Below are 21,465 nucleotides of genomic sequence, written 5' to 3'. Positions count from 1 at the left end.
CCTGAGAGCAGGCCTGGTTACAAAGAACAGCATGCCCTCATGTATTTCAAAATGATCCCTTTTTCCCCTCTCTCTGCCAGACCCCAAGGGATTTTTTTCTTCTATATTTACTGTGGAACCTGGTTGAGGTCCTAGAGGTAGATCTCGTAGTATTGTGCCCTTGCCCCATGACTGGGTCTCCCTGGAGGTTTTTTTTTTTTAAGATTTAATTAATCAATTTATTTATTTATTTATTTATTTATTTATTTATTTATTTATGAGAGAGCAAGAGCATGAGTGAGGGAGGTGCAGAGGGAGAGAGACAAGATTCCTTGCTGAGTGTGGAGCCTGACCCGGGGCTTGATCCCAGGACCCTGAGATCATGACCCGAGCTGAAACCAAGTGTCAGAGACTTACCTGACTGAACTAATCAGCTGCCCCTCCCTGCAGTTTTTAATTCAGAGCTGTCCTCATTGAACTTCCAGCAATTTATCAATTACAGTTCAGGTTTTCTTGCCCTGGCACTCGCCATAGTATGGTACACCCATACCACGGCAACTACCCAATGAAAAAAAAAAAAGAACTGTTGATACACAAAACAAACTGGATGAATGTTCAGATAATTATGCTAGGAGAAAAAACTCCCAAAATCTTACGTACTGTATTATTCAATTATCCAATCTACATAACATTCTTGAAAAGAAGAAATTACAAAAATGGGAACAGATTAGTAGTTGCCAGGGGAGGATATGCGTATGGGAGATGCGTTAGTTCAGTGTGCTATAACAAAGTACTAGAGACTGGATGACTTAACAGAAATTTCTTTCTCATGATTCTGGAGGTTGGGAAGTCCGAGATTAAGGTGCCAGTCAATTTGGTTCATGGTGAGAACCCTCTTCTGGTTTGTAGTCAGATGCCTTTTGTTCTATTCTTACATGGCAGAGAAAACAAGCTCAGGTTTCTTCATCCCCTTATTAAAGGCACCAGTCTCATCATGGGGGCTCCAGTCTATGACCCCATTCAAACCTAATCACCTCCCAAAGCCCCCAGCCTCCAAATACCATCACATTGGGAATTAAGGCTTCGATATATGAATTTTAAGGGGAGAGTCAGTCTATAACAAGAGGAAAGTGGGTATGTCTATAAAAGGGTGAAATGAGGTTTCATTTGGTGATGGAAATGTGTATCTGAACTGTCTCAATGTCAATATCCTGGTTGTGATGTGGTATTACAGTTTTGCAAGGAAGATGTTACCATTGTGGGAAACTGGGTAAAGTGTACATGAGATCTGTTTGTATTCTTTCCTTTTTTTTTGACATTTATTCATTTTAGAGAGAGAAGAGAAAGAGAGCACGCACATGAGCAGGGAGGGGCAGAGGAGGAGGGGAGAGGGAGAAAGAATCCAAAGCCAACTCCGCAGTGAGCTCACAGCCAATGCAGGGCTCCATCCCACAACCAGCAGATCAGGATCTGAGCCAAAACCAAGAGTAGGTCGCTCAGCCGACTGCACAACCCAGGCACCCCTATTTGTGTTATTTCTTACGACTACATGTTGATCTACAGTTATCTCAAAATAAAAAGGTTAATGAAAAATTGTCTGCAAACAATCTTCCCCTTTTTTTTATTTTATTTTATTTTATTTTTTTTATTTATTTATGATAGTCACAGAGAGATAGAGAGAGGCAGAGACACAGGCAGAAGGAGAAGCAGGCTCCATGCACCGGGAGCCTGACATGGGATTCGATCCCGGGTCTCCAGGATCACGCCCTGGGCCAAAGGCAGGCGCCAAACCGCTGCGCCACCCAGGGATCCCCAATCTTCCCCTTTATTGTCCTCAGTAGGGGTGTGAACCCCTCCCACTGCCCTTCCTCACCTTTGGTAGCCAATTCTTTCATTCCAAGTTTTCTTTCTTTTATTTAATTTTTTTTATTGGAGTTCAATTTGCCAACATATAGCATAACACCCAGTGCTCATCCCATCAAGTACCCCTTTCAGTGCCCGTCACTCAGTCACCCCAACTCCCTGCCCACCTCCCCTTGTTCGTTTCCCAGAGTTAGGAGTCTCTCATGTTCTGTCTCCCTTTCTGATATTTCCCACTCATTTTTTCTCCTTTCCCCTTTATTCCCTTTCACTAATATTATATTCCCCAAATGAATGAGACCATATAATGTTTGTCCTTCTCCTACTGACTTACTTCACTCAGCATCATACCCTCCAGTTCCATCCACGTCGAAGCAAATGGTGGGTATTTGTCATTTCGAATGGCTGAGGAATATTCCATTGTATACACAGACCACATCTTCTTTATCCATCATCTTTCGATGGACACCGAGGCTCCTTCCACAGTTTGGCTATTGTGGCCATTGCTGCTAGAAACATCGGGGTGCAGGTGTCCCGGCGCTTCACTGCATCTGTATCTTTGGGGTAAATCCCCAGCAGTGCAATTGCTGGGCCGTAGGGCAGATCTATTTTTTAACTCTGGAAAACTGTGTGGAGGTTCCTCTTTTTTTTTTTTAAGATTTTATTGATTTATTCATGAGACACAGAGAGAGACAGAGACATAAACAGAGGGAGACACAGGCTCCCTTCAGGGAGCCCGATGTGGGACTCAATCTCCAGACCCCGGATCACACCCTGAGCTGAGAGCAGAGACTAAACCACTGAGCCACCCAGGCGTCCCTCATTCCAAACTTTCTTTCTTTCTTTTTTTTTTTTAATTTCATTTATTTATTCATGAGAGACACAGAGAGAGAGAGAGGCAGAGACACAGGCAGAGGGAGAAGCAGGCTCCATGCAGGGAGCCGGATGTGGGACTAGATCCAGGGACTGTGGGATCACGCCCTGAGCCAAAGGCAGACGCCCACCCAGGTGTCCCCCAAGTTTTCTTAACAAGAAAATAGCCTGTTCAGTCTTTGAGGGTGTTGTCATTGACTTTGAGTAGGGTGAGATTTGGTCCCTTTGGGGGTCCTTAGCGTCTCATAGCATAGGACGTGATGTAACAAACACCACTATGAGGTAAGCGGCCTAGAGGTAATGTATTTTATGTATCTGTCTGCCTTTTGGTGGGGGTGGCAGTGTCACCCATGCACTTCACCCAATATAGGTTCCTGCGATCTACACCCTGATGTTGCTGCCCCCCAACCCCTACGTATATGTGCAGGAACACCAGACCTTTTTCCTCCTTGCCTGGGAGATAGTGTGATGAAATTTGTCTTTAGTACTTGGACCTTATCTAGTCCTTATTCCCAATGTCTGGCTAATAGTGGACTTTCCAAGTCTAACCCCCAACCCTGTGCAACCCCACCTCTTTCCCTTTTCTCACACATCTGCCCCCCCCTTTCCTTTATCCTTCCCTACAATCAGAGAACTCACAGAGACACACATGCAAATTTTCACAACAGGGTGAATTTTAATTTTATTCATTACCATGCATGTCCCCTGTTCATGCTTAGTTTGGTCTCTAAGTAGTTGCCATTTCAAAGTGGCTAGACTTTGGAGATTTCACAGATATTTGAGGCCTCTGGCTCCACTCTGAAGTTCTGGCTGCCCGGCTCTTCATCTGAAGTGGTGGGTTTTTCTACACTCTCTTGGGACTGCTTGGGTTCATTTTGATTCAGCTTTTCATTCAGCTTGTGATAATGGCTGAATAGGATTGATCCTTTGGTTTTCTTAGAATTAATTAAAGGGATGGGAACTCTGGAAGAGGTCTCTTCTCTTAAACTCCCTTGAGGATATCTTTTAGCTTTCATAGTTGTCTTGGCTACCTGTGAAGACAACAGGGTGGCCACAGAGGGGCATTGATTTAGGAGGAAAAAGGAGGGTGGAAGGGAGCAGGGGCTTCAGGAGAAGGGACAGGCTTGGGAGGATATGTGTGCCAGATAGGGACAGGGAAGGAGTCTAGGGGGCAAGGAATCAGGGGGTGAGGAGGAGCTTGGGTGGAGTCATCTCACCGTGTCACTGTCTCTGGACCCGAGTTGAAAGGGGGTCTTCTCTTTTCTCCCTGAGGTGCTTGGAGTCGGTTGTTCTGTAACTCTGCTAGAAGTTTGTGGCTTATAGGTCACCTTGCTCATGCCAAAATTTCCCAGTGATCTGCCGGAGGCCTCCTCACCCGCCTTTATATACCCTGCCAGGATAATGAGGCACACACCCTTCAGCTTTGTTTGGTAGCCAGTGGTAGCCCAGGGATACTTAGACATCACAAAAGACCATGTTGACCAAACTGCGAGGGAGGGGAGATGCTGGAAAAGCCAAGATGCTGTAGTGGGTGAAAGGGGAAATTTTCTTAGCACCCCTTAAGAGTCTTCCACACTGACCTGTCACCCTTCTCATCTCTGTATGTCAATTTTTGGTGGGTCACATGTCAGGGAGGGTGTCTCCTCCAAACTTCCCCACAGCCACCCTATTAAGTGATACATTCTGTTCTTTTCCACCCTTCACCAATGCCAAGTTGTTGTTTTTTAATCTTACCTTCAATCCATCCATGATAACATGGCCATATTTAAGTCTATGCAGAGATGTGAATCATCTCACTTCCCTCCTACAAATTCCTCTACACACTTTGAAGATCATTCGGTTCTTGGCTACTACCAGAGATCTTTTTTATCCCCACCTCCTTTTTCCAGTGACTGCATAGCTCTCCTCAGTTTTCTGTTTTCTAATCTGAAATCACTACCTTCAGGTTATCAAGACTTCGCTGAATAAACTTGCTCTGCTGGGTATCTTAGTCTTGTTTCTTTATTTTTTTTAAAGATTATTTATTATTTTATTCATGAGAGATACAGAGAGAGGCAGACATAGGCAGAGGGAGAAGCAGGCTCCCTGCAGGAAGCCTGATATGGGACTTGATCCCAGACCCCCAGGATCACGCCCTGAGCCAAAGGCAGACCCTCAACCATGGAGCCACCCAGGCGTCCCTTGTTTCTTTTTTAAAAAAAAATTTTTTTGAGAGAGAGAAACAATGTGGGAGGGGGAAGGCAGAGGGAGAGAGAGGAGAGAAAATCTCAAGCAGGCTCCAGGCCTAGCATAGAGCCCAACATGGGGCTTGATCTCCCAACTCTGAGATCATGACCTCAGCCGAAATCCAAGAGTTGGATCCTTAACTGACTGAGACACCCAGGTGCCCCATGTGTATCCTATTCTTGCTTCAAATCTGGGGATCTTGTTTATCTCAGTAGGTGTGCTACTCAGGTTTAGGTTTTAATAGTGTAGGGGGGGATGAGGCAGATGCATAGATGCTGCAAGTTGTAATGGGTGTTTGCATGCAAAAAACTACAATCTAAAACTGATGAATACACCCAGGATGGAGCTTGACTTCACCAGAGGAATGTGTTTGTTATGTAAAAAGCTCTTCTCAATATGTATCCTCACCCACAAAACACTTTTATAACTTTATTTTACTGCTGGCACTCTTAGCATCCTAACTCCTTTCCTTCTGCAGCCTTCTGGAGAAATAGACCTTACCTTCCTGGAGGAGTACTCGTGGAATTCTTTTTTTTTTTTTTTTAAATGAACAGCAGTAACAAGATTTCAGCTTCTAAGTGGAGAAACTTAGTGATCACTTTCAGTTCATTTATATTCTTAGGTAGACAGTCTCTCATTTGGGTTTTGTCCCTGTAGGAAAGAGGCAATAGAGTTAACCACAGGTCAGAGTGCCTCTATTAGTATCAGACAAAAGAGATTTCAGAGGAAAAATATTATCAAAGCTAAAAAGTCATTTAATAATAATAAAGCTGTCAAACAAGAGAATAAAAAATCCTAAACATTTTGCTACTAATAGAAGATCTTCAAATTACGTGAAACAAAAACCAACAGAACTGCAAGGAGAAATAGATAAGTTCACAATCATAGTCAGAAATTTCAATACCCCTGACTCAATAAGTGAGAAAATGAGTACATAGAAAATCAGTTAAGAGATAGAAAATTTGACCCACATTGTCAATTAAATTAACCTAATGACATTTACAGAATAAGTAACATCAGAATTCACATTCAAGTGCACATGGGACATTTACCAACAAAGATAAACTATTCTGGTCAGAAAGCAAGTCTCAATAAATTCAGAAGAATTCATATCATGCAAAGTTTATTCTCTGGGCACAATAGAATTAAATTTGAAATCAATAAGGGAAATATGTCTGGATTATCTTCAAATATTTGGAAAGTAAATAATACACTTGTAAGTAACTCATGAGACAAAGAAATCAAAGGGAAATTAGAATATATTTTAGACAGAATTAAAATAAAAACACACCGTTAACAGAATTTACATGATGTGCCCAAAGTGGTACTTAGACGGAAATTTATATTACTTCATGCCTATATTTGAAAAGAAGAAATGCCTCAAATCAATGACCTCAGTTTCTAGCTTAAGAATCTATAAAACTAGTGCACCTTAAACCCAAAGAAAGCAGATGAAAGAAAATAATAAAGACTAAAACAATTTCAGTACAATAGAGAAGAGAAAGACAATAGAGAAAACCAATGAAACCAAAAGAGGATTCTTTGAGAAGGATGGTAAAATTGATAAATCTTTAACCAGACAAACGAGAACAAAATAAAAGATACAAATAACCAATATCAGGAATGAGATAGGTAGCATCACAACAGATTCTACAGATAAGATGATAAGAAAATAGTATCAACATGTATGCCAATAAATGTGATAACTTGGATTAAATGGATAAATTCTCTGAAAGACACAAGCTACCAAAGCTCACTCAAGAAAAAATACATTTCAACTACACCTAGTTTTATGCTAATGAAGTGACTCTTGGTGGGCTCTGAGATATGAAGCTATCTCAGGCTTCAGGAAAGAGGCTGGTTGCCTGAGGAACCAACTATGTGATTAGAAGATTGAAACTTTCAGCCTGGCTCTTGACTTTTGGAAAGGAGTGACTGGCTGAAGATTGAATAAATCACCAATGACCAATGATCTAACAATCATGTCTAAGTAATACAGCTCCCACAAAAACCCTTAAACCAAGCTGTGAAGAGCTTCCAGGTTGACCAAAACCTCAAGATTCTGGGAGGGTGACACATTTCGAAAGGGCATGGAGGCTCTGTGTCCCTTCCTCCATACTTTGCCCTACTGCTTCTCTTCCTTCTGGTTCTTTCTGAGCTGATTGCTTTATAATAAGCTAGTAATGGTACGTAAAAGAAGGAGGAGGATATAAGGAGAGTAAGAAAGAGAAGAAAATCATAAGCCAAATAGCCCTTTATACGTTAATAAAACTGAACTTGTAGTTAAAAGATATCCCAGAAAGAAAATTTGAGATCCATATGGTTTCACTGGTGAATTTAACCAAATGTTTAAAGAAGAATTAACACCAACGCTTCACAAACTCTTCCAAGAAATAGAAGAGGGAGCACTTCCCAACTCATTCTCTCAGGCCAGTATTACCCTGAAATCAAAGCCAAAGATATTACATGAAAATAAAACTGTAGACCAATAGCCCTTATGAATATAGGCACAGAAATCTTCAACAAAATACTAGCAAAACAAGTCCAGGAACCTATAAGAGGATTATAACACATGAACAAGTGCAGCTTATCCCAAAAAGGCAACACTGGCTTAACATCCAAAAATCAATCAATGTAGTAACTCATATTAATTGATTAAAGGGAAAACACATGGTCATCTCAATAGAAACAAAAAGAGCATTTGACAAAGTTCAACATCCTTTACTGAATAATAATAATAATAATAATAATAACAATAATAGTAGTAGTAGTAGTAGAACTCAACAAACTAGGAATAGAAAGAAAGTTCCTCAACTCAATAAGAGCAATGTACAAAAACACCAAGGTTAACATCATATTTAATGAGTAAAGACTGACTAGTTTTTGCTTAAGATCAGGAACAAGGTAAGAATACCCACTGTTACCACTTCTATTCAACAAGGCAATTAGGCAAGAAAAAAAATTGAAGGCACCCAGATTAGAAAGGAGAAAGTAAAATTGCCTTTATTCACAGATGACATGCTATTAAAACTAATAAATGAGTTCATCAACGTTGCAGATTACAAAGTCAATATACAAAATTCAATCAATTTTATTCCCATACAATATCAACGATCAATTGGACATTGAAATAAAAAATTAACAATAGCCTCTAAAAATAAGATAAACTGAGAGAAAAATGTAACAAAATAGGTGAATGACCTATGTATTGAAAAGTATAAAATTCAATATCCTTAAGATGCCAATCTTCCCAAATTGGTCAACAGGTTTAGTACAAGCCCAATCAAAATCTCATTACTTTTTTTTTTATAGAAATTGGCAATATGATTTAAAAATTTAAATGAAAATACAAAAAAATAAAATAACTTTAGGAAAGAACAAAGTTGCAGGATAAAGAGTGTCTGGTTTTGACTTATTATAAAGTACAATAATCACAGCAATGGGATTCTGGCATAAAGATAAATAAATGGATCAATGGAACATAATAGAGAATCCAGAAATAAACCCACACATATATAGACAAGTGATTTTTGACAAAAGTGTAACTGATTGAAGCAAGTATAGTTCTAGCAACAAAGGTGGCTGGAAAAATTAATATCAATATACCAAAAAAAAAACATAGAAAACTTATCATCCATACCTCCCATCACATGCAAACATCATCCCAAAGAGGACTATGGACCCAACTATAAAACCTAAAACTATAACACTGTTATGAAAACTATAAGAGACAACAGTTATGACCTTAGGTTAGGCAGAGATTTTTAGATATGACACCAAAGTATAATCCATACAGGAACTAACTGATCAATTGTACTTCACCAAAAATAAATAAAAAAATTCTACTCTTTGGAAGGCACTGTAAGGGAATTAAAAGACAAGCAGCAGATGGGGAAAGAATGTTTGCAAACCATATATAAGACAGAGAATTTGTACCCAAATATATGATGAATCCTCAAAGAAAATAACACAGTTTTTTTTAATTGGGTAAAAGAGGGCAGCCCGGGTGGCCCAGCGGTTTAGCGCTGCCTTCTGCCCGGGGCATGATCCTGGAGACCTGGGGTCAAGTCCCGCGTCGGGCTCCCTGCATGGAGCCTGCTTCTCCCTCTGCCTGTGTCTCTGCCTCTCTCTCTCTCTCTCAATGTGTCTCTCATGAATAAATAAATAAATCTTTAAAAACAGTAATAATTGGGCAAAAGATTTGAACAGATACTTCACCAAAGACGATATATGAATAGTTAAGAAGTACATGAAAAGATGCTGAGAATCACTGGTCACTGGGGAAATGCAAATGAAAACCAAAATGACATATATCTATGTAGTTATTAAAAGGGCTAAAATCAGAAAGACTAAAATATGACTTCACCATTTCACTCCTAGGTATCTATCGAAGAGACATAAAAGCACATGGTTACACAAGGGGTTGTACACAAATGTTCATAGCAGCTTTATGTGTAATAGTCTCAAACTGTGAATTGTGCAGATGTCCATCAACACGTGTATGAATAAATGAAGTATGGCATAGTCCTACAATTAGCACACACTATGACTGAGCAATGAAAAGAATAAACTACTGAATCTCAAAATAATTACGCTGGGTGAAAAAAGCCAGACCAAAAATTGTACATGTTGAATGACTGTATTTATGCAATATTCTAGAAAATGCAAAGTAACCTTTAGTGACAGAAAGCAGGTAGTGGTTACCTGGGCCCTGGGGGTGAACAGAGGTAGGAATGAGGGTGCAAGGAAGGTTTTAGGGTGATGGGTAGATTCACTATCTTTATTTTGATCATGGGCTCCTGGATATACACATGTGTCAAAACTTATCAAATTAGACACTTTAAATATGTGCTGTTTGTTATCTGTCAATTATACCTCAACAAAACTATTAATAATATAATGAATATAATAATAATAATAATAAATGATAAACTTTAGTGAAAATAGATCACTCCTTCCGAGTTGGGCCCTAACCTTAAGGCTGTGTGTCTACCGTGGAATTTGTCTTACTGGCCAGGCTAATGGTGGTGGTAAGAAAAAACCCTTTTGTTCCTGGCACAGCATTAATGCTTTCATAGGTATTATTTCATTTTGGCCTTATATAGCAAACTTACGAGGAAATCTAAGAGGGTGATTGACTTGCCTAAGATCAAACAGATCAAAAGAGTGAAGAGCATCAGTCTACGTCCAAAGCCAGTGGTAGGTACCCTAGTCGATGCCAACAGTGTAGCAGCATTTAAAAACCAGCCAAAGACTTCTCATATGCCAATGACTCACTTGGCAGGGCCTAGTGCAGAAAATTCAATGAAGAGTCAGGTTCCGGGCATCATTTTAACTACCATTCACTTCATAATAACACTAGAAAAAATGAAGCCACTTTTGTTTTAGTGTGTCATAATTCTGAGAATCTCGCCAATTACCCTGACACACACAAACATCTGAAACAGAGCAATTTGACTTTTGAAATAGCTATAGTAGTTCTTCACTGATGCTAGAAGCATCTTTCTAAAATTACTTCCTTCCTCTAACTCCTGTCTTAGTTCCGTATAACTCACAGAACGTAATATTCATGATAAACCCAGGCAATGAAACCACAATTATTTCTTACTCATACTTCATACTTTACAGTTTCCCAAAGCTCTTCCTTATAATGATTGATATCTAATTCTCACAAAAGGACAGGAATTTGAATCCCATTTATCCTCTTCACACCCACCAGGATGGGCATAATCAAAAAAGACTGGCAATTAACAAATGTTGATGAGGATGTGGAGAATAGCAACTTTCACACATTGAGGGTGGGAATGTAGAAAGTTGCGTCTCTTTGAAAAAGTTTGGAAGTTCCTCAAAAAGTTAAACATTGAGGGATCCCTGGGTGGCGCAGCGGTTTGGCGCCTGCCTTTGGCCCAGGGCGCGATCCTGGAGACCCGGGATCGATTCCCACGTCGGGCTCCCAGTGCATGGAGCCTGCTTCTCCCTCTGCCTGTGTCTCTGCCTCTCTTTGTCTCTCTGTGACTATCATAAATAAATAAATAAAAAAATTACAAAAAAAAAAATAAATAAATTGGTGTCCTTTAAAAAAAAAAAAAGTTAAACATTGAGTTACCACATGATCCAGCAAATCCACCTGTAGGCATATAATCAAGAGAGCCGAAAACATGACTGCACAAAACTTGTACGTGATTGTTCATAGCAGCGTTATTCATAATAATAAAAAAATAGAAACAACTCAAATGCCCATGGATGGGCATGGGTTTCATTTCGCATTGATGGAAACATCCTAAAATTGATTGTGATGATGGTCTCAAAACTTTGAATATATTATCAGTACTGAACTGTACACTTCAAAAGGGTGGATTCCTGCCTTCAGCTCTGTGACCTATTCTGAAGCTCCAAGTGTTCAGAGAGAACTTGGGTTAAATTCTCCTTCCCACCTTGGTCCTTTAGCCTACTTTTTTTTTTTTAAGATTTTGTTTATTTATTCATGAGAAACAGAGAGACAGAGAGGCAGAGACACAGGCAGAGGGAGAAGCAGGCTCCATGCAGGGAGCCTGATGTGGGACTCGATCCCGGGACCCCAGGGTCACGCCTGGGTTGAAGGCAGAACTAAACCGCTGAGCCACCCGGGCTGCCCTCGCCTACCTTCTTTAGCCTACCTTGTCCTTCTTGGTCCTTGCTTATTCGAACCACCACTTACCGAGCACTGGCTGTGTGCAGCACTGTATTGGGCACTCAACATATATGTGTCCATACTTTTGCCCATTAGAAAGGGCTATTATATTTCTTCCCTCTCTTTGAAGAAACAAAACTAAGGCTCAGAGAACTTAAGAGACTGGTCCAAGGTTACGCAATAATAAGAAAACCCTAGATTTCAGTCTAGGTCTGAGTCTGGGCTCATTGCCATTATCATTGCAGTATCTCCTCACGTCTCCACTTCCCCCCACACATATATTGATCCTACCCACTGATTCCAGTGCCTTTCCATCTCTCACGCGTATGCAGAGCATATGCACCCCTTCCCTAAGAATTGCTTCCGTCTCCCAGATTTCAGTGGCATGCGGAAGCATCAGATAATTAGATGTTCTGATTGTTCTAAAAAATCAGCCCGATTCATTTTGGCATTCCAAGTCCTATCTTGAAAAGAAGGGGAGAAAACAAAGTTTTGCTTGTATAGGATGCACTGCAGAAATGATAACTTTCAAAACATTGTTCCTCTGGAGAGAAAACGTGTTGCCCCCTTTAAAGGAGTGCCTGGTTCTGCACCTGTTTAATAGTGGCCCTAGGGAGAGTCTGATGCAGGTGGACTGCAGTGTTTCCAGAGCTGTCAAGCAGATTCTAAAATGTGGCAGGGCCATATTTCACTGGTGAAGGGGTGATGGCTTTCCTGAACCCCACTTGGGGTAGAAGTTATCCCTTACTCCTTGAATCTCCTTCCCGAACTCCCCAAATGAGGCCCATGCCTTGCTTGACTTTGTATCCTTCGCTGCGGCTGACACAGCACCTCTTTATCATACATGTGACTGCACTGCATATTGAAGTTTAGATCAAATAGAAGAGAAATCAGCTCTGTCTCAGCTTGGAAGGAAAAAATTCTCATCACTTTATAAAGCGTCAATTTCACCTCGGGAGGTTGCCCTTTTATCCTTTGAAGACATGAAAACATCGCCTAAACTTAATTCTTTTTTAAAAAAGATTTATTTATTTATTTATTTATTTATTTATTTATTTATTCATGAAAGGCACAGAGAGAGAGAGAGAGAGAGAGGCAGAGACACAGGCAGAGGGAGAAGCAGGCTCCATGCAGGGAGCCCGACGTGGGACTCGATCCTGGGTCTCCAGGATCATGCCCTGGGCTAAAGGCAGCGCTAAGCCACTGAGCCACCCGGGCTGCCCTAAACTTAATTCCCCTGAGAAATGTTGCAACAACAGTGCAGAAGGGAGACAAAAACATAGGAACAAGGGAAGGAAAGGAGGAAATTCACTCTGACCAAACCTACTCAAGGGATGACTGCTTTAGCATGAGAGGTGGGTGGCAGCAGAGAGTTGCTACGTTGAGTGAATCAATCTGTGAGTATCTAGGGAACCGATGAAGCATTTTGGCCTGCAGGAGAAGCAGACACAGGCCAGTAAGAAATTAGTGTGAGGGCATTAGGGTGGGAGGGAGCTACTGAGCTCCAGAAAAGGGTAGGGGTGGGGCCAGAGCAAGGGAGCTCCAGACAGAAAGGTGCTGAAATGCCAGGCAAGTTATGCTGATAAAGGCAGGTCCTGAAAGGTGAGGGCAAGACCAGCAGCCAGACCAACTAGCAGCTGAACAAATCAAGACCATGACACTAGGCTGCTATAGTCTTCCTGAGTAGCAGATGGGGTCACAGCACTGAGGAACCTTCCACCTCATTAGAGGCTGCCTGAATGCTCAACGGCATATGTTGGAGAGAAAATTCAGCCATCATGTAGAAGGGTGCTGTAGATAACCTCCAGGGTGATCCAAACCAGGGAGTTTCTGAGTCTTTTAAAAAGGCTGGGAAGGTCAGCTGATGGAGATACTCAAATGCCAAGGATCAAGAGAGCTAGAGAGTGAAGTGATGAATGTCAAGGAGTTACAGCAACTCTTGAAAAGAACAGTGACCTGAATAACGTCTTCGTTCCAAGTCTGGTCTCAAGAAATACTTATTGTGCATCTACTAAGTGCCAGGTACAGCTCTAGGCACCAAAGAACACAGCAGTGAATGGGGGAGACACAGAGCTGGCATTCCTTAAAGAGTAAATGCGCATTCATCTCCCTATAAGGTCAGCCCTTCAGAGTGTACTGTACAAGTGCTCTTGGGGTGTTTCTTTGGGACTTGCCATTTTGTAAGTGTGTCCCGCTTTCCAAGGTTTTACCCTTTGCTTGTTACACCTGGGGTTCATAGAGCCTGCCACCTTTCTAAGGCTGACATAGTGGCAGGTTACTGAAAACACATAAGGTACTTGGAACCTTGCTCATAGTACGAGTATTTGTTGAATTCAATGAAAAAAAAAGTAATAGCACAAATAGTAATATTACTTTGTACTCACATTTTTCAGGTCAAACAGGGTAGGATGGTTTGGACTTCAGACCATACCAAGACTTACAGAAGAAAACTAATTTAATGTTTTTTACTGAAGCATAGTTAACACACAATGTTATATTAGCTTCAGGTGTCCCATGTAGTGATTTGACAAGTCTATACATTACGCTCTGCTCACCACAAGTGCAGCTGCCATCTGTCATCACGCAACGAAAGGTATTTAATTTTTTAAAGTAGGTTATAAAGTTCAATACAGAATGAAACTGGAGTGAGTAGGTAACATTTTGGTTTTTTATTTCATAAAAAGAATAATCGGACCAATATTTCATTACACAGTTTCAAATGTACTGAAAAAAATAGCTATCACTGATTTCTGAAGTGTCGAGTGCAAAAGAACTGTCAGCTTTCTGAGTGTGTCTCTGTATCAGACACTAACTTTACTTATCATAAAAATCTCTTTTAAAATGGAGAAAGTGGAAAATATTCCTTTATTTTCTCTATTATTCTATTAACACTTCTGCAAAGAATAGCATTGATTTAAAAAAAAAAGATATTAGGAAGAAGCTCAGCTAATAGTACAGACTGCCTGAATGTAACTCCAAAGAAAACATTCATCATAGCCAAAGTCAACATAAGTCTGGGAGAGACGAAATTTTTATTGCTTATATTAGCACTCAAAATTTCTAATACTGTTGGTCTGAAGGTGACTACTTTGCCGAGCAGTAACCAGGTTACCAAAAAAAAAAAAAAAAAAAATCATATCACCTCCACCTCTCTTTTTGAAGCAGGTGGGAATGGCACTAAAAGCCTGTAAATGTAATAATGTAAATGCTTAGGAAGAGAGATGTAGAAGTATGTCTTTGGACAGCAAGGCTACCTCATCAGACATGAGACTTCTGTTTCCATAGGCCACATATTGCGAGATTCCCAGCTGGCTGGGACCTTGGACATCAGCGACCTAGCTCGACACCCTCAATCGCTCAAAAGGATAGTCCATCAACACAGCAACAAAATTGGCCCTTCCAGTTGAACAAATTCTACTTAAAAAAAAAAAAGATTTATTTATTTATTCATGAGAAACACAGAGAGAGAGGCAGAGACATAGGCAGAGGGAGAAGCAGGCTCCTCACAGGGAGCATGATGTGGGACTCAATCCCCAAACTGGGATCACGCCCTGAGCCAAAGGCAGACACTCAACTGCTGAGCCACCCAGGCATCCCCAAATTCTACGGGTATATGAACCCAAACATCTGGATACAAAAAAGGTGATTTCCTCTGACAGCTGACTGACATTTACAGGCCCATACCAGTTTCTTGTTCCTCATCCCAGTGACCAGGCCACTCCTGGCAGGTCCTGAATGGTGAGAGACTTACACTAAAGAGTCATATGTTATGTCAAGGCCCACAAATAGGTCTCTGTATGCATCTGTGTATTACCCCAGCCATGGATGTTAGAGGTGTAACGGCCAGATTCTGAGTGCTGGCAACCCAATTTCCCAGCATACTTTGATGTCTGCACCTTCTTGACCCATAACTGCCACAATGTGGCAGAGGCAGGCATTAAACAGCAAATTCTAGGTATAAATATAGAATGAGGAAGTTAAGCTAAGGGATGTTGCTTTAATACAATTCTTTCAGTGATGTTTCTCCATACTTACAGATGCAAGTGAGGAAACTGACAGAAGTTTGACATTTTCTTGTTTGACTTTAACACGGACTCATCGCAATGATGATAAGGTTAATGCATCCAGAGAGATGAAATGCTGGAGACATTTTAAAAAAAACATTGACAGCATGTCAGTGTCTTAAGTTGTTAACATTCTTAAAAAATAAAGGGTGTGGCTGCAAACAAACTAAATAATGAGCAATAACATAATACAGTGCATGAACTGCAACAAAACTATCTTTATTACCCATGGTTCATTGAAAGAAAAGAAATCCCATAATTCAATTCTTTCTAAATGTGGAAACCAAGGCCCGGAGAGAAGAAAGGACTTGCCTAGGTCTTTAGCAGAGATAACCCTGGAACCCAGACCTTCCTGGGCACTAAGCCAACACTTGTAAATCATGCTGCATCTATAAGTTGGCGAGAAGCACCTTCTCTTATTAAGGGTGCATGGATTCTGGAGCACGGCTCATCAAAATTTATAGAGCCATCAATGTCTGCAATAAAAAGCTCAGCCAGATTTCCTTTCTTTTACTTTTGTTTTTTGCTAGATTTCCTTTTTAATGAAAGTATTAAAAGCACCATTTGAGAGAACATTGTTTATTTGCAATATCTCCTCCTGTTAAGCTTGATTTAGTGCTTAGGCAGAGAAATCTAATCTCATATAAATCTCAACAGTAAATAATACAGGTTTCAAATCAGATAAAGTATGAATTCAACTTCCAGATTTGTGTTTCTTTCTCTAATTGACAATGCGGCTCTTTGCTGTCATTCACACAGGAGATAGTGCATCTCACCTGTAATCAGATGAACTCTTTGAATTAAAATACTGCTCAATTAAAAAAATAAAATAAAATACTGCTCAATTCTCCCCTGCTGTGAAGTTTGTTTTAGACAATCAGAATCCACAAGTTTCTTAAATTCAAGCAGACATTCATTATTGTTGGCTGAATTGTTTTTTTTTTTTTTATTTCTATGTGGAGGTAGAAGAAATCTAGAGTTTTGAAGTCCTAATTATAACCAAACTTTACATATTGAAATTTGAAACACTTAAAGACAATATTAGATATTTGAATGCCATGTGGCATATACTCAAAGCTTGTCTGATTTCCCATGGGCTAATACAGAAAGCAGAATTTCAATCATTTGCTCATTCTGACTTCTGGTTTCCACATCAGCAAAACATGTTCTGATTGCCCATTTTTGAGCAGGGAACTGTTGTAGATGCAGACATGAGATGTGGAGTAGGAGGGAGAGGTGGGAAGGAGTGGCCAGGTATAGGGATGGATGACTGAACCTTGTCGCTATCCTCCCATCAGTGGTCTAGAAAGAGTATTAAGACAGGGACATATACATAATTCGGGAGGGTCAATGGAGGGAAGAAGTGTTCCAGGGAAGTTTCAGGAGTGCCTCCAAGAGGGAGGGGATGGGAACTTGGCCTTGAAGAATAGGAGAATTTCAATCGGTATCCCTGAGGGGCTAGGAGCAAGAGAGTGTTCCAGGTAGGAAGAAAAGCAACAACAATGGCACAGAGGTGGGAAAGGGCAGATGAAATCAGGGACGGAACGGAAACAAGCCCATACACTCTGACTGCTTGGTAGGGCTCATGTATGCAGCAAAACCATATGGCTGCCTAATTAGAGACACTCATTTCAATGCTCTTGTGGCATTAAGATAAGCTACAGGCAGCTCACAGTCCAAGGCTTTTTGGAACTGTAATCCATATAATGACAATGGCTTGTGGACTATTGTCTGGCTAGGCCCCACTGGAAGCTTGTATCAAAGCTAATAATGAGAACTGGGAGCTCCAAAGACCCAGGACAGATGTAAAGCCTTCCTCTGTGTCTGACAAGTTACCAGAGTTCTTGTGTTTGCTTGGAACTCAGCAAAATCAAGACAGAGCGGGAAAGTGGAAGCCAGGGCAGGCTGTTTCTTTTTTGATGGACCTCCTAACAGCTCTGAGGGAGTCCACAAACTGCAAGCCTCTAAAATAGCATTGACTGATTTCAGAATGTACAAAGATAGAATCTGGAAGTCTGAGGCTGGGAGCTGTAATTCTCTACAGCTGGTTTCTAAACAAAAACCTACAGATGCAAACTGGACCAAACTATTTAGAAAAATCCAGAACTCTTTGGCTAAATTTGTACAATAGGCAAAAATTTTAAGAATCCTTCCAGGAATTTCCATTTTCCATTTCCCACTGGGGCACAGTTCAAAGCTGCCCCCTGATATTCGTGGAACACAGCTACAAACCCCACAGCAAGAAGGAAAAGACCGAAAAAAAACATTCATCCCATCTATATGGCCAAACGCTTTGTATGACTTTATTCCACGTGCTGTTTCCTCACTAAAATAATCAGCGTCTTTGACGATCACACATTATGCACTTGACAGTACTGACCAAGACTGGTCACCAGTTTCAGGTACTAGTACCTCCAGTGAAAATAAAGGTACTTTATGACAAACCTAGGAGCAGAAACTTCATTCACAAAAGGTAATTGCTTTTCCCTACCACAAGCACTGCCTTATGTTCATTGACTCACTTATTTTTTTTTTGACTCACTTATTTTAATTCAAATAATGTATGGTCCACCCCAGCAACCTGAAAAATGGTTCATATAACATTTTAACTCAGATTTACTGAAGTACAATTTTTAAAAAAAGATTTTATTCATGAGACACAGAGAGAGGCAGAGACACAGACAGAGGGAGAAGCAGGCTCCATGCAAGGAGCCCGATGTGGGACTCGACCCCAGGACTCCACGATCATGCCCTGGGCCGGAGGCAGTCGCTCAACCGCTGAGCCATCCAGGCATCCCTACTGAAGTAGAATTCATATACTATTCACCCTTTTGAGTGTATAGTTCTATGAGATTTGACGAACACATGAAATGGTGTCTCTGTCACTACCATCAACATATAAAACGTTTCCAATGCCCCTAAAAATTCCTTGGGCCCCTGCATAGTCAATCCCTTCTGACATCTCTATTTCTTGACAACTATTGATCTGTTTTCTGTGCCTTCAGTTTTGCTTCTTGCCGAATGTTAGGTAAACGGAATCATACAGCATGTAGCCATTTGAGTCTGGCTTCTCTCACTTAGCATAATGTATTTAAGATTCCTTAATGTCATTATGTACATCAATAATTTATTCCTTTTTATTGCTATGTAGTATTCCATTGTACGGATGTACCACAATGTATTTATCCTTTCATTTGTTGAGGCCATTTGAGTTGTTTCCAGTTTTGAAAGTTATGGATAAAATTTTTACAGACATTCACACTCAGGGCTTTGTGTGAAAACAAGATATCTAAAACTCAGTATCTCGGGATCCCTGGGTGGCGCAGCGGTTTAGCGCCTGCCTTTGACCCAGGGCCCGATCCTGGAGACCCGGGATCGAATCCCACGTCGGGCTCCCAGTGCATGGAGCCTGCTTCTCCCTCTGCCTGTGTCTCTGCCTCTCTCTCTCTTTCTGTGTGACTATAATAAAAAAAAAAAGAAAGTATTTAAAAAAAATGTATATTTCCTCTGTACTATCTGCTCGAATTAAAAAAAAAAAAAACTCAGTATCTCTAAAATTAAATTATTGATCTTTTTCTCCAACCTGCCCACCAATGACTTTCCCTTTCTCATTAGATGGCAATTTCATCCTTCAAGTTGGTCATGCCAGAAACAACTGCAGGCATTAAACTTGTCACTTCTGAAAATAAAATAAAATAAACTTGTCACTTCTGGGATGCCTGGGTGGCCCAGCAGTTGAGCGCCTGCCTTCAGCTCAGGGTATGATCCTGGAGTCCCGAGATCGAGTCCCACATCAGGCTTCCTGCATGGAGCCTGCTTCTCCCTCTGCCTATGTCTCTGCCTCTCTCTCTGTGTGTCTCTCATGAAGAAGTGAATTTAAAAAATCTTTTTAAAAAGTAAACTTGTCACTTTTCTCATGCCACTACAATCTGTCAGTATACTGTGATGGCTCTACCTTAAGAATATATCCAGAATTCTACTACTTTTCACCACCTCCAAAGCTACCACCTGGTCCAATCAACTGTTATCCCCTACCTGGATTACTGCATTAGCCTCCTAAATGGCCTCCCCACTTTGGCCCTTGACCCCTATAGTATAGTCTCAACACAGCAGCCAAAAAACTCTTTCTAACATGCTAAGTCAGACCGTGTCACTCCTTTGCTCCCCATTTCACTCAGAGGAAAATGCTAAATCCTTAAAATGCCCTGTAAGGCCCTGTACCATCAGGTCCCTTTTCCTGCCACCTGTCTGATCTTCTGCTACTTACCTAGCCACATTGGTCTCTTTGCTGTTCTTCAAATACGTGTACCTCACTCCTGCCTCAGGGCCTTTGCACTGATGGTTCCCTCTTCCTCAAATGTTCCTTCTCTAGAGTTTCATAAAGTTAACTCCCTCACCTCCTTCAAGTCTTTGCTTAAGTGTCATTTTCTCAATAAGGCCTGTCCAGACCATTCTGTTTAATATAACATCCTACCCCGACCTCACATACACATCCCACATACACTGTACTCTTGATCCACCCTACCTTGCTCTACTTTTTCGTTTTTGTAAACGTTTATCACTTTCCAATATACTATTGTTACATTCATGTATGAATCACGTTTAGTATCTGTCTTCCTCTACTAGAATGTGAGTTTTATAAGGGATGGACCTTTGCTTTATCACTAAGATATTTCAATCACCTAACACCTCCTGGCACAAAACAGGCACTCAACAAATATCTGCTGAGAGATGGACTGAAAGAACTTATGTAAGAATAATCCTCTGTGTGCAGTTTCCTAATACCCAATGCCAAGCTGGTCTTTTTTTCTTTTTAAAGAAATGTGGCTTTTAAAAAGACTTTATTTGAAAGAGAGAGAGAGAGAGAGAGAGAGAGAGAATGAATGAGCAGGGGAGGGGCAGAGGGAGAAGCAGATTCCTTGCTGAGCAGGGAGCTCAACAAGGGGCTTGATCCCAGGACCCTGAGATCATGACCTGAGCAAAAGGCAAATACCCAACTCACTGAGCCACCCAGGTGCCTCTCCAAGCTTGTCTTTCTGAAGGTCCTCATGAGCTGCAGCAGCCTAGGGGTCGTGTGCAATTTGGAGAGTTGGGGAAAGGCACTGCCAAGAATCCAAGCCTAGAATTTCAGAGAAGTCTTTTGAGTGTCATGGTGCCTGGGACATTTGGCCAATTTATATCAAGGTTTAGCCTCCATGCGGCAAACAGCAGCTATCTTTAGTATCAGCAACTTTTTTTGGACTGCAACATCAAATGTGTTCCAAGAACTAATTGTGAAAGAGGAAAACTGCTCAGCATGTACAGTGCCTCTGAGGCGACAAGGGAAATACCACACTGAACCTAGAACTTAAAAATAACCAAATAACCACTTAGGTTGGACTAATATAACTGATATATTAGTTGACATGGCAAAAATATGGGGAACTTTCCACCACACTGAATGAACACTCCTGAACATCTGCCAGTTAATTATAAAAGTGTTCTTTTCAAGAAAAATTGACTCATGTGGTTGGTACTGCTTTCTGATAAATACTGGTATATTCTTAAAATTGCTGCCCCAAAAGCACAGACTTTGGAACACATAATCAATTAGTATTGGTTGAGTGAACAAATGAAACTTAGGATCATGGAATTTAGTATATGAAGTGGAAATAGCACTGGATTTGGGGAAACGGAACCTGAATTTGAATCCAAATTCTACTACTTGGGACGCTTTGGTGGCTCAGTGGTTGGGCATCTGCCTTCAGCTCAGGGCATGATCCCAGGATCTGGGATCGAGTCCCACATTGGGTT

At 40.9% G+C, this 21,465-nt stretch overlaps 1 long non-coding RNA gene across 1 annotated transcript; it reads right to left on the bottom strand.

Moving 5' to 3' along the window:
* Nucleotides 1-3,368: 3,368 nt before the first annotated feature.
* Nucleotides 3,369-20,791, bottom strand: LOC140596208 (uncharacterized). The gene is made up of 5 exons (XR_011998243.1): nt 20,675-20,791; nt 15,644-15,748; nt 5,440-5,589; nt 3,930-4,102; nt 3,369-3,743 (listed from the first exon to the last, which is right to left on the bottom strand). It is a non-coding gene; the product is annotated as an uncharacterized lncRNA (long non-coding RNA).
* Between the last annotated feature and the right edge of the window lie 674 nt (nt 20,792-21,465).

This window comes from Vulpes vulpes, chromosome X (assembly GCF_048418805.1).
Source record: "Vulpes vulpes isolate BD-2025 chromosome X, VulVul3, whole genome shotgun sequence".
Taxonomy (NCBI): Eukaryota; Metazoa; Chordata; class Mammalia; order Carnivora; family Canidae; genus Vulpes; species Vulpes vulpes.
This window is presented reverse-complemented; position numbering and strand designations above follow the sequence as displayed.